This window comes from Protopterus annectens, chromosome 6.part1, assembly GCF_019279795.1.
Source record: "Protopterus annectens isolate FY-2018-M chromosome 6.part1, PAN1.0, whole genome shotgun sequence".
Taxonomy (NCBI): Eukaryota; Metazoa; Chordata; order Ceratodontiformes; family Protopteridae; genus Protopterus; species Protopterus annectens.
The window spans coordinates 91,222,499-91,237,600 of NC_056738.1; positions in this window are offsets into that span (position 1 = coordinate 91,222,499).

Below are 15,102 nucleotides of genomic sequence, written 5' to 3' on the forward strand. Positions count from 1 at the left end.
AACTAAGCAGATCCATTCTAATGCCTCATGAGTGGTCTCTCAATCAGTCAGTAGCAAATATGATCTTCAGGTGTTGGGCCAACCTTGCTGCAAGCTATTTCCACTCCTGTCAGGAACAAGTTTAGCAAGTGCTTCATTCTGATTCCCCCCTCAGGGGGAGTCAGTGAGACATGCCCTTCTTCACGCTTGGCCCTCAGGTCTCCTTTATGTTTATCCTCGTCTTCCCTTCATTCCAAGACTTTTGCAGAAAGCAAGCATGCTGAAGAGCTCAGTAATCCTCATTGCCCCCTTCTGGCCTTTGCAAGTATGGTTCCCCTTTCTACAGTCTCATCTTCATTATCCTCCATGGATACTGGAGCCTACTCAGGATTTCCTCTCACCTGTCAGGGATTCAAAACCCCAACATTCAGGCCCACAAGTTAACTGCATGGTTTCTCCACTTCCAGTAATAATTAGTTCAGGCTCTCTTTCACAGTTCGTGGCATTATGTTGGCTTCTGTGACACCCCTGCACTGACCCAGTAATCAAGGAGTCTCAATCTTCACCACTGGCAACAGTGGGGGATGTACACACTGGGAGGATAACAAGTACAAACACAGTAAAAGTGCAATTTCCCTCAAGAACACACAGAGGTCACAGTCAGTCTGGGGGTGGTTTCACCCTCTTTCTCCAAATCCCCAATAAAACTCCCCACTAGCACAACTATAGAGTTGAGATTTCAGCTGAATGACCAAGCTAAGACCTCCAGCACCCTCTCTGTCCAACCAGTGCTTTTTGTCCCTGCCCAAGTAGTTACACACACACACACACACACACACTTTGAGATTTGATTTATATACAAACACACACACACACACACACACACACACACCTGAGGAAGGCTGGCACAGGCTTACTAGCTATGCCCCCTTTTGGCCGACTATAAGGTAGTTTCAGCTGCCGCCAGCCACTACTTGTTAGCTACTTAAGGCCCTTAACAAAGAATGTCAAATCCTACTGTGTAATATTACTATTAATCCAAATGGTAATCTAACCAAGAGCAAGGCTATTTAGGAGTGGCCTGTATGGTGTCACCAAATGCATATGCAAGTACTCTCAGAGCTTAAATATGTCTCACAAATATCAGCCACAAAGATAGGTTTAAATATATTTAGTAATAAATAAAAGTACAAGACAATACTCAGTAACGCAACACAGTAGCTTCAGAGTTCAAAATCACAGGAAATATTTAAAATAACATTGCAGGACAGTCTCAAATAAATACAGAAAACATCTCAACTAAACATTACTAGATTCCTAACTATATCTAAAAGTGTTACTATGCCCTAAAAATGCTTACTTACAGCAAGGCAAGTGCAGAATGTGAAGATGAGTGGATGTTCTTGCTAGGTCCAAGACAAAATACAAAATCCACAGTCTCCCTCTGAGAGAGTCCTTAAATTAATATCAAATATTACTGCTGGATTAGCTTGCATGACATCACTTTTTGCCATCTGATTTCAGTTCCCAGGCTATACCCCCACTGTAGCATTGACATCTCCTTGTGAAAAATACATGTCTCTCAGATGTTTGCAGATCTTCGAAGTCATAAAACAATAAAGCACTTTTACATTTTAAACCTAGTAATTACTTCTCTTTCAAGACAATACAAAAACATCTAGTCTGGACATTGTGTCTGCTTCTGCACTGAAACTGAGAGAGAACATCTCTGGTTTATGGCCCAGCTATAAATTAATTTAACCTCAACTATTCTTAAGTTTTGCAAGTTAATCTTCTATGTTCCAGCAGGGTATACTGTGGTTACATTCTTGATGTTCAGTACTGTACAAACCCTGTTCAGCACATACTTCTGTATAAATCTTATCAATATTCACAAATGACATAGAATTATTTACAAATTTCCAGATAGCTGTGCTGGCAGCGTGACAGCTTCTCAAAAGGATTCTACCAAAAAAGTTAATAAAAACAAGTGGAAAAATATTTCTATTTGTGCATCAGACAAGACCATTGATCCTTTTTCTGCACCAACTTTGGGTATTCTTCAATTTTTGACATCTTTTTCAAAGACAATGCTAGTTTCTCTACCATTAAACTTCAATTGGCAGCAGTTCAAATTTCCACACAGGGAATAAATCCTTTTCCTTAGCTTCCTGTAGGTTGTGTAAAAATTTTATGAATGGCATATTTCTTCTAAGGTCTCCAATAAAGGATCCCTCATCACCTTGGGATATTACTGCAGTACTTGAAGGTTTACACAAAAACCCTTTGAACCTTCAGTCAAATTTGATCTAAAATTTGTCATGAACGACAGTTTTCTTGGAAGCTATAACTTCAAAAAGAATTTCTGAACTCCAGGCTCCTTCAGCAAAAACTCCTTACATTGTTTTCATAAAGCTAGGGTTTCTCTGCAGGCTAACCCTTCTTTTTTCACCTATGGTAGCTTCTGAAAATAACATCAGCCAATCCATTCACTTACCAGTTTTCTTTCCAGATTTTGTCAGTAAAGGAAAGTACGTGCTACACCTCCTTGATGTGCACAGACAACTACATTTTTACCTTTACAGGACAAATAGTTTAGAAAGTCAGACCAGCATTTTGTATCTTTCTCTCTGAATCACCTAGGCCAGCCAGTTTCCAATGTTACCCTCGCTAAATGGATTACAGACTGTATCTCATGGGTTCACTCTCAGAAAGTATGACATTACCAAAAACTTCCCATGCTCACTCAACTAGAGCCATGGCTACCTCATCTACTTTTTAGTCAAGAATGTCTACTGACATTTGTACAGCAGCTGTATTGTCCAAGACTCATACCTTTGTTTCACATTACAAATTGGACATCATATCTAGAAATAGAGCCTACTTTGGTTTAGCAGTACTCCAGAATATCCTCCCATGAGGGCCACCCAAGGTTAATGTAGCTGGGGACATGAGATTTATAGGTTATGTATTCGCCATAACTAGGCAAGTGTGTTGTCCATTTTCATTCTTTCTCAACTCCCCTCCCATCCATTTTTATTCTGGAAGGACCTATTGGACAGTGTTTGGAACCTAGAGTTCCAGATTTGAGCCCTAGCTTTTCTGAATGTATTATTATTATGAAATAGAACAGCAAACGCAGTCTAAGGCAATGGAGATGGAGTTGGGTAGAGGGAGGAGGTCGAGAGTTGGCTCCAAAGTCTATAGTATGCAGCCAAGTCAGATTCTAGGAATGGATCCATGACCCATAAATGAAGAAGAATGGAAACAACACAGATGCCTAGCTGTGGTGAGTACATAACTTATAATTTCATATGGTGAAGTATCATGAAACCATTTTGGACCAGAAGAAACAAATACTGGTGGGTTTTGAAAATAAGACCCTCTCAAAGCAGCTGCTGGACTTATGCAAATCTTGCTTTCAAGTAGCTAAGCACACCTTGCACTGTGGTTATGAAGATGTGGAAGCTTGCAACAGCCGCAGGATCCATCATTAGAAGGCAAGATTGGGGCCGTCCTTAAGAAGATGGAGCATAAGGCCAAGTCTATGCAAATGATCAAGGACTTTCTTCAGGTCCAACCTCCTCATTTCAGCTGCAGTAACCCTATCAAACACTGCTCTGTGGAACCAGTACCAATCTCATTACAAGGAAAAGGTTTTTACTCCAGACTTTTCCTCGTCTCCAGAAAAGACAGTACCTAGAGTCTGATTCTTGACCCATCAAGGCTCAATCAGTTCTTGGAGGTCCCAAAATTCTAACTCTTCAAAAAATCAACTGGCAGATCACTTCAGCAGGAGCCTGTTAGACACTCATGAGTGGCAATTGCATTGCATTTTTTTCTCAGCATAGCCAAAGAATGGGGTGTGCCACAGTTAGACCTTTTTGCCACCAAAGAAAATGATTGCTTGAAAAAAATTTGCTCCAGGGCAAAAACGAGTTCAGCTTGGAAGACAGATGCCTTTTCCTTCCCTTAGACAGACCTATTCTTCTATGCCTTCCCCCAAGTACTCTTGCTCCCCAGAGTACTGCTGAAGACAAGGGAAGAAAGACCGTGGGTAATTCTAATAGACCCAGCTTAGTCAGGCAGCACTGATATCCCCTGTCATGTTGGCAGCCCAGCTATCTGGAATTTTGTAAATAATTCTATGTCATTTGTGAATATTGATATGATTTATACAGAACTATATGTTATGTACTTAGCTAAGATGTATCCACAGTGTACCTTGCTGGATCATAGAAGATTAACCTGCAAAACTTAAGAACAGTTGAGGCTTAAGTTACTTTATAGCTGGGCCATAAACAAGAGATGTTATCTCTCAGTTTCAATGCAAAAGCAAGACACAATGTCTAGAGCTAAAAGTTTTTTGTATTGTCTTGAAAGAGAAGTACTTACTAGGTTTCAAATGTAAAAGCATTTTATTGTTTTATGATTTCCAAGATCTGAGAGATATGTATTTCTCACACAGAGATGTTAAATTCTGTTTTGCCTGGGAACTGAAGTCAGGTGACAGAGTGATGTCATCCAAGCTGGCCCAGCAGTAGTGTTTGATATTAATTTTGGAACTCTCTCAGAGAGAGACTGTGCATTTTGTATTTTGTCTTGGACATAGCAAGAATATCCACTCCATCACCATCTGGACTTGCCTTGCTAATAGTAACCAGGGTATAGTAATTTATTTTAGATATAGTTAGGAATATAGTAAATATCGGTTTAGATGTTTTCTGTATTAATTTGAGACTCTCCTGCAATGCTGTTTTAAAATATTTCCTGTGATTTTAAACTCTGAAGTACCTGTGTTTGTTTTCCGACTATTGTCTTGTTCTTTTATTTGTTATTAAATATATTTAAACCTATAATTGTGGCTGATATTTGTGAAACATATTTAAGCTCTGAGGGTACTTGCATATGTATATGGTGACACTGTACAGGCCACTCCTAAATAGCCTGGTGCTTGGTCAATATTACTATTTGGATTATTAGTAACATTACACAGTAAGATTGGACACCCTTTGTAAGAGAGTTATAGTAGCTGATAAGTAGGGGTTGGTAGCAGTTGAAACTACCATATAGTCTGGGCAGAAGGGGGCATAGCTAGTAAACCTGTGCCAGCCTTCCCCAGCTGTGTGTGTGTGTGTGTGTGTGTGTGTGTGTGTGTGTGTGTGTATGTATATAAACCAAATCTCAAAGTGTGTGTGTGTCAGCTACTTGGGCAGGGACACGAAGCACTGGTTGGACAGAGAGGGTGCTGGTGGTCTTGGCTTGGCCCCTCAGTTGAGATATTAACCCTATAGCTGTGCCAGTGGAGAGTCTTATTGGGGAGCTGGAAAAAGTGGGAGAAACCAGCCCCAGACTGACTGTGATTTTTGTGTGCTCTTAAGGGAAATAGCAGTTTATTGTGTGTGTACTTGTCATCCTCCCATTGTGTACATCCCTCACTGTTGCCAGTGGTGAGGATTGAGACTCCTTGATTACTAAGCCAGTGCAGCGGCATCACATATTAATTCTTGGGCAGTGGTGGGATATCCACATTGCATATTAATTGGTTGACAGTGGTGAGATAGCCACATCACATATTAATTAGCTTGTAGTGGTGTGGATATTGAATTCCTATAGCCTGTGTACAGTAATCAGCCACACAGTGAACATTTAGAGTTTTACATCACAATTGTTTCATTTATTTTTTTTTTTGTTAGCTTAGTTAGTCAGGGAGAGCAGGCAAGCATGTCAGCACAGGAGTATGGCAAGCTGACAAAGAACTAGTTGACTGAGATGTACCATTCTAAAGGAATGGTGCATGTCAACCTGACTGAGGCAGAAATTATTGTAGCTTTGGGCACAGCTGCATCACAGACAGGTGATCAGGAGGAGAACCAGGCTGTCCTTGGAGATGTAAAACTGTCAAAAAATGGACAGCTCAACCTTTCCACAGAGGACTTGAAAATCTGTCTGGAGTTAGAGACTTGAGCTGGAGGCCAAGTGTTTGGAAATAGAAGCAGCAGAGAGACTGAGATGTTTAGAGGCTGAGGAAAATGGGAAACTGTAATGTCTAGGGACAGAGGAGAAGGAGAGGCAGAGGCAACATGAAAAGGAGATGCTGAGTCTTCGCCAAAGTCATGGAGGTAATGGGGAAGGGAATTTACAGAGTGTGATAATTTTGATAGTTTCATTCATATGTTTCAGAGGGTATGTAAACAGTATAATGCTGTCCAAGGGCTCTGGTTACGGTTCCTGAGCTCCTTACTCCATGTTAAAGCTGTAATTGCTATTTCTAAATTGTCTGATACTGATTGCTTAAATTGTAATAGTGTAAAGAGCTGTCTTTTAGAATGCTTTAAGTTAATACCTGAAGCTTACAGGAAAAGGTTTCGTGAGCATAGATGCAAGGCAGATGAAAGTATGTTTGAATATGTTGGTGAACTAAGCACTTATTTTTATAGATGGATGAGTGGATGTCAGATCACCACTTTTGAAGGGCTGGCAGACCTTTTGGTGTGGGAACAAGCCCTTAACACTTTGCCTGAGGACATGAGAATCTGGGTAACTGATAGATAATGCAGTACTGCAGATGAGTTGGGGAAGAAGGGAGATCTATACCTAGCAAGCAGGGCATCACTGCATAGGCAAGGGACACCCAGTGCTGCTCATGGGTATAAAGGAACCCATGGTGGGCATCCCAGACTGCCCCAACAGAGTCTGCCAGTAGCAGGGGAAGCCACTTGCCCATATACATGTCCAGGACTGAGGGTTAAATGTTTTAAATGCAACCAGTGGGGCCATGTAGCATATAGGTGTCCACAGAGGCAAGGTGGGGAACAAAAGATGGGATAGCCAGTATGTGGGAATGACAAAATGCCAGCAGTACGTTTGTCTCAAGATAACAAGGGTACTAAACTACCACAAGAGGTTATATCGTATCTTAGAGTGGAAGTGAAAGAGGCCACTGCTAAGAGAAACACAGCCTCTGTCCTAACCATTGTGAAGCATGCAATGGTTAAAGAGGAGCACTACTTGCTTGGGCAGTCTATTCCAGTCAGAACTTTAGGAGGGACCTCATTCCAAATACATTTGGCTAGGGTTCACCTTGACTGGGAGAGTGTAAAAGGAAGCCAGCAAGTAGGTGTGTTTGAGGATATCCATGCAGATGTCCTCATAGGGAATGATTTTGATAATGCAGTACCCTGTGCGCATGCAGTTACATGCAGTCAGGCTTTGAGACAAGCATGTGGGTCTGGTAGCCTGGAGAGACCCAGACAAACCATGCACTTGCAGCCAGGACTGTTGAGGTGGTTACATCAGGGAGGGAGCTACCTTGTAGCAGTGAGACTGAAGGTGAGCTACAGCTGGTTGTGAGCAATGATGTTCCTTTGGACAGAGTGACTGCAAGGGCAGAGGTGAGTAGTAGTACCCAGACTGACAGTGAGGCACCGCTGTCAGAGAATACCAGATGTCCTGTGGAAGGGAAGCTGGGAAGGGTTACAAAGAGAGAGTTGAGACAGGGTCAGCTGTCAAACTCTACATTACAAGGCCTAAGGGGGGTAGCTAGTGAGGCACCTAATTCTCAAGGGAAGGGGGAATCTGTATACTGAGACAAAGGGTTACTGTATTGAGAGTGGACTCCTGAAAGAGGGCTAGAGGGTGAGACTACAGCAGTTGGTAGTGACCAGAGCCTACCATCTGTCACTTTTAGCCATAGCTCATGCTATTCCCTTTGCAGGTCATATGGGCATAAAACATACAAAGAGATGTATTGTGCAGAACTTTTATTGGCTTGGAATTTCCAGAGATGTAACAGGGTACTGCAAGACCTGTGAGCAGTGCCAAAAGGTGGGCAAGGCAGGAGACAAGGCGAAAACTCCTTTGATGCCTTTGCCTGTGATTAAGGAGACATTTCAGAGGGTAGCTATGGATATTGTGGGGCCTCTGAGTACCCCAAGTTCCACAGGGAAAAAGTATATCCTAGTGGTAGTAGATTATGCTACCAGATACCCTGAAGCACTGGCTCTGTCCTCCATTGAGGCAGAAAAGGTGGCAAATGCTTTGTTAGACATTTTCAGCAGGGTAGGTTTTCCAAAGGAAATACTAACTGACAGAGGTATCAATTTCATGTCGGACCTGCTGGCTTGTCTGTGGAAGCACTGTGGGTGAAGCACCAAAGACCACCCCCTATCATCTCCAGACTAATCGTCTTGATGAGAGGATAAACTCTACACTCAAGACTATGCTATGGGCATTTGCAGACCAGTTTAAGAGGGAGTGGGACAAATATTTGCCCCATCTGTTGTTTGCCTACAGAGAGGTGCCCCTGGAATCCACAGATTTTTCATCCTTTGAGTTGCTGTATGTGCATAGGGTGAGGGAACCTCTAGATTTGATTTGAGATGAGTGGGAGGGTGAGTGTGAATCCCACAAGGAGTCTGTTGTGGCATATGTCCTAAACCTCAGGACAAGGCTCAAGGAACACATGGGCTTGGCCCAGGAGAACCTGACAGATGTTCAGCAGCAGAAAAAGGTCTGGTATGACAGGAATGCTCAAGCTAGAGAGTATGTTGTAGGGCAGCAGGTAATGGTTCTCATTTCTGACACAACAAGCTGCAGGGAGCCTGAGAGGGACCCTGCAAGGTAGTAATGAAGGTCATTGATGTTAACTACATGGTAGAACTGCCAGGCAGGATACAGGGGTATAAATTTTACCATGTTAACATGAACCCTTACCATTATAGAGAGGCCCGCTTGCTGAGTATTTGAAATGGATGGCAGGAGGAGTCTGAAGGTGCATAAAAAGGTAGAAGTTTTAAGAGACATGGTAGTCCATACAAAATTTTCAAAGTTGCCTAATGGATTGAGTGTTGTTGGAAAAAGTGTAATTGATTAATTGTATAATGTATAATTCAATTTAATTGTTTTAATTGATGTAAGTATATAAAGTAAAAAAAATTGTGCTTTATGTAGGTTGAAGGCTTACTGGCTGCGAGGGGCGCTAGGAGAGAGAGAGAACACATATTGTTTGTTTCATCAAGAGAGAGCTAATAAACTTTATTTTATTTTACTTTGTGGTTTTTCGTTCATCTACCTTCTGTGTTGCTGCTGGATTTTTTTCATCTATGGCCAGATGATCCTGCTTTAATGTTCCACGTATGTTTAGAGAGGATAATGGTGGTACCTCTCAGCGAACACTGGATGGTTTCTTCAATATGTGTCTTTGATTAAAAATAAAACAGCATAGCAGGGAATTCAGCACAGCCAACCATCAATCAAGGAATGGATCAAAATTCTAGGAGAGTGGAGATTAATTAAATGAATTTAATTGAAAATAAGACATTAATATAGTTTGTAATCACTCTGCTCTGTGTTAGATAGAAAATGGATTCTTGTCTTAGAGACATACAAGACAAGATTAAGGCGGGCCAGCACTACTAGTTAATTGATCAGTTTATCAGACACCAAGTTTAGACAAGTTTATGTCAAGATCAAGAGACTTTCCTGACCCTCACCCACCTGCCTTTTTTTTTTTCATGAACGCTTCAGGTTTCAGTTTCGCGCTGGCTGGGGAGAATCAACACAGCGAAAAGAGGTTATGGAGAACAGGAATTCCAGAGGAGGACAAAACAACGCCAAGGGAGAGACACTAAAAAAACAAAATGGTACATTGTTGTACTAATATTAATTATGTGAATTTGTTGTCTGGCTGTGTTGTGTCTATAAAACATTGTCTATATTGAATTGTGGTTTGAAATTTGTTATTCATGAAGAAATAAAAAAATGCAATGTTAGTTTTTTTTTGAAAGTATTTGCTAAGAAATTTTTAGCATATAATAATAATAATATAATTTTGACCAGACAAGAATGGGGAGAGTTAACACAATTTTCTAAACAATGTGATTTATTAGTTAAGCCTCTCTGATAAGGCAATAAAATTGTGATAATGCACCCATACGAGTATTTAAAGATGTGTTTTAGATCTACAAAATGATGAATCTGTATATTGTGTAGTTCAAAAGGATGTTATAGAATGCTGATAATTTTTTTAGGGCTTGAGACTGGGTTACTGGACAGAATCTGATATAAAAAGAAACTAATATCATCTGATGTAGGTCCAGCATACTTAATGTATGCTAATATATTAGTGGCCTGTTGTGTATCTATAAAATGTGATAAAAAAAATGAAAAAATATAAAATATATTATATATATAGATATGATTTGATTTTTTGTGAAGATGGAATCAATAATATCAATAAAAATGTGAAAGAAATTCAACAAAAATTCAACAATATTATTTTTTGAAGAGGATTACAATATGACATACAGTGAATTTTTTAGATATTAAGTTAATAGATTATACCAAAATAAAAATAATATAAAAATAACTGATAAAAATATTTTCTTAGTGTCTACTTATAATTTTTTAGTAATGATATTAAAAGGTAGTTTAGTAAGAGAGACATGTCCATACAAAAATTTTCAAAAACAGAGTGTAAAATATATCATGAAATGTCAGATTTTGGAACATAAGTTCTATTCGTCAAACAAAAAAGGATGTTCAAAGTAAGATTACTTGAACATTTAAGGGACATAAGGAATCAAATTTTTAATTAATTGTTTTAATTGATGTAGTATATAGTGTGTCAAAAATTATGTAGGTTTCCTGAATATTTTTTTGTTTGTCTGTCAAGAGAGCTAATAAATCGACTTTATTTTACTGGTCTTGTGGTTTTCGTTCATCTACCTTCTTCTGTTGCTGCTGGAGTCTGAAGGTGATCTGGTGACTGATCTCCTCAGTGAGGCTCAGACTGACACCTCAGTGGAAGCTGTAGCAATGTCCCAGCAGCTGGTCCCCTACACAGGTTTGAGAAATCTGAGCAGTGTTACAAGAGTTTGGGGACATGTTCACTGGGAAACCAGGATGCACCCACCTGGTGCAGCACCATGTGGATGCAGCATCCTAAAGGCCTATTAAGCAGGCCCCTTATAGGGTGCTTGAGAGAGCCAAACAGTCTCTGAGGGAGGAGATGCAGGAAATGTTGGAACTAGGGGTAATTCAGGAGTCCAACAGTCCCTGGGCCTCCCCACTGGTGCTATTACCAAAGAATGATGGCAACACCAGGTTCTGTATGGACAACAGGAAATTAAATAGTCACACAGAGTCAGATGCTTACCCCATGCCTAGGACAGATGAAGCCCTAGAGCAGCTGAATAGGGCTAAGTATCTTACCACTATTGATCTTACCAAGGGTTACTGGCAGGTGCCCTTGTCTCCCAGTGCTAGAGAGAGGTCAGACGTTGTGACTCCTTTTGGCTTGTATGAATTCACCAAGATGTCCTTTGAGATGAAAAATGCCCCAGCGACTTTCCAAAGGTGGTAGATCATATCCTAGCAGGAGCAGGAGATTTTTGGCCTTGCTTACCTAGATGATATTGCTATCTACAGCCATTCCTGACAAAAGCACCTTTGGCATGTTAGGGAGGTGCTGGGCAGACTACAGAGGGCAGGGTTGACCATTAAGCCCAGCAAATGTCAGATGGGCATGGCAGAGGTCTCCTACCTGTGACATAGAGTGGGGAGTGGTAAGATCAGGCCAGAACCTGCTAAAGTGGAAGCCATTCACACATGGCCTGTCCCTGTTATCAAAGATCAGGTGAGGGCATTCTTAAGGACAGTAGGGTACTACAGAAAGTTTGTCCCCAATTATAGTACTATAACCACTCCCCTCAGAGACTTGACAAGAATAAACAAGCCAGATAAGGTGGTGTGGACCCCAGCATGTGAGCAGGCATTCTAGAAGCTTAAAGGAGCTTTGGGAGGACCCCCTGTGTTAGCCACACCTGATTACAGCAAATAATTTGTTGTGGAGGTGGATGCTTCAGGGCTATACTTAGTCAGGTTTCCTCAGAGGGAGAAGAGCACCCAGTGGTATATCTCAGTCATAGACTCCAACCCAGGGAAGAATGCTATACAGTTGTAGAAAAGGAATGCCTATCCATAGTGTGGGGACTGCAGAAACATCAGCCTTATCCGTATCGAAGGAAATTCACTGTAGTTGCAGACCACAATCCCTTAACGTGGCTACATCGAGCTAGCCAGCAAAATGCCAAGTTACTAAGGTGGAGTGTAGGCTTGCAAGCGTATGATATGACAGTGCAGCACCACAGTAGCAGTGCCAAGACAGATGGACTCTGAAGACAGGGGAATGAGGTAAGGTATTCCCAGATAGCCTCACCCCTCTGAAGCAACATTTCTCAAGGGGCACTTGAAAAACTAGCTTGAGTTTTTTTTGGGGGGGAAGGGGGAGAAATGTCACTCTGTCAGCCCAGCTGTCTGGAATTTTGTAAATAATTCTATGTCATTTGTGAGTATTGATATGATTTATACAGAAATCTATGTTATGTACTGAGCTAAGATGTATCCACAGTGTACCCTGCTGGAACATAGAAGATTAACCTGCAAAACTTTAAGAATAATTGAGGTTAAGTTACTTTATAGCTGCACCATAAACAAGAGATGTTATCGCTCAGTTTCAATGCAAAAGCAGACACAGTGTCTGTAGATAAAAGTTTTTTTGTATTGTCTTGAAAGAGAAGTAATTACTAGGCTTCAAATTTAAAAGCATTTTATTGTTTTGCTACTTCCAACATCTGCAAAGATCTGAGAGATATGTATTTCTCACACAGAGATGTTAAATTCTGTTAAATTTCTGTTTAGCCTGGGAACTGAAGTCAGGTGACAGAGTGATATTTTGTCTCTGACCTAGCAAGAACATCCACTCATCATCACCATCTGCAGTTAGAATATAGTAAAGATTAGTTTAGATATTTTATCATTTGTAAATATGAATGTAAATTACAGGCTTGTTGAACTTAAAACAATGTGGCAACATTGCTGTCTGCAGTAAAGAAAGTTAAGTCAAGCATTTGTTGTTGGTTCTTTGAAATTAAAATTACTTTATGTCTGGTCCTTTGAAGTTAGAATTTGGAGTTGATGAGTCTGGATTAAGCATCCTGCCTATTATTTTAAGGCTAAAGTTAATGACCAGAATTTACATGTGGAATCTCCTTTATTGCTCTAAGTGTAAAATAATGTAAATGCAGTTTCTGTCATCCCGGAAACACCAGGAAAGTGTAAAAGATAATGTAATGTTTAGCAGGACTGCAGTTTCAATTTAAACAGTGAGAACCAGAGATTATTAAGCATTTTTGTCTTGACATCCACTCACAGCACTGCCTTATGCTCTATGTAAGTTATCTTAGAAGTGTGTTTTCTTATAGAAATAGCTAGAATTAGAAAGATTAGACTAAGTGCTTTTCTGTATTCATATCAGAACTTTCCTACTGTATTGTTTTAAGTATTTCTCTGTGATCTCTGAACTATTTTGACTAGCACTGTGTAGTAGAAAGTGTTGTCTTGTGGTTTTAATTATGTATTATTAAATATTTTAAAACCTTTTAACTGTGGCTGTTTTGTGCAGTGATAAGTTAAGCTCTAAGAGTACATTGCATATATAAGGATCCTGCACCAGGTCACTCTAATAAGCCTTGAGACTGTTTAGTCACATCTACCAATTGGATAATAATATTGCAAAATAATAATTGGACAAAGGGCCTTTGGGTAGCTAATAATATTATCTGGGTGGTGGCAGCCTGTACTACCGTATAGTCTGGGTAAAAGGGGCACAGCTGGAGAACCTGTGCCAGCCTTCCCCAGAAGTGTCTGTGTGGTTGTGTAAACTCTTATCTCAAATTGAGTGTGTGTCAGCTACTTGGGCAGAGACACGAAGCACTGGTTGGACAGAGATGGTGCTGGAGATTTTAGCTTGCCCACTAGGCTGAGATCTGGACCCTATAGCTGTGCCAGTGGGGAGACTTATTGGGAACCTGTGGAGCAAGAGAGCAACTTGCCCCAGACTGACTGTGATCTTAAGGGAAGTTGCACTTTACTGTGTGTATTTGTTATCCTTTCCTCATATATGAGATGTCCTCTCTGGTGTTAGTGGTGAGGATTGAGAATCCTTGATTGCTGGGCCAGGGCATGGGTGTCACAACTCTGCTGCAATGTTGTTTTAAAATATTTCCTGTGATTTTAAACTCTGAAGTAACCATGTTTGTTTTCTGAGTATTGTCTTGCTCTTTTATTATTTATTATTAAATATATGTAAACCTATCATTATGGCTGATATTTGTGAGATATATTTACGCTCTGAAAGTATTTGCATATGTATTTGGTGACACTGTTCAGGCCACTCCTAAATAACCTGGCGCTCAGTCAAAACTACCATTTGGATTATTAGTAACATTACGCAGTAGGACAGGATGCCCTTTCTAAGGTTGTTATAATAGCTGATAAGTAGGAGTTGGTCACAGTGGAAACTATGTTATAGTCTTGGCAGAAGGGGGCATAGCTAATTAACCTGTGCCAGCCTTCCCCAGGTGTGTGTATGTGTTTGTATATAAACCAAATCTCAAAGTGTGTGTGTGTGTGTGTGTGTGTGTGTGTGTGTGTGTGTGTGTGTGCTTCAGCTACTTGGGCAGGGAAACAAAGCACCAAAGCACTGGTTGGACAGACTGGAGGTCTTGGCTTGGCCCCTCAGCTAAGATCATAACCCTATAGCTGTGCCACTGGGGAGTCTTATTGGGGATCTGGAGAAAGAGGGAAAAGCCAGCTCCAGACTGACTGTGATCTGTGTGTGCTCTTAAGGGAAATTGTACTTTACTGTGTGTGTACTTGTCATCCTCCCATTGTGTACATCCCTAACTGTTGTTAGTGGTGAGGATTGAGGCTCCTTGATTACTGAGTCAGTGCAGGGGCATCACATCCCCTATTGCTCAATCTGACCAACAAGAGAACCTTGTTTGCTGCCCCTGTGAGTGGACCTATTTACACATAACAAGGGCACCATCATACACCCAAACCTGAACACACTCAAATTGACAGCTTGGATGATACCTTGATCCCATGGAGTGGACACCCCTTGACAAAAGGTCTAGGATATTCTAAAGAGGCTAGGAGACATAGCACAAGGAAGGCTTACTCTGCCAAATGAACTAAGACAAAAACGAGCACCAAATGTCCACCTTTAAAGCAGCTAACCAACTCCAGAAAAGAAGAATAGAATAAAGATGTTAAATG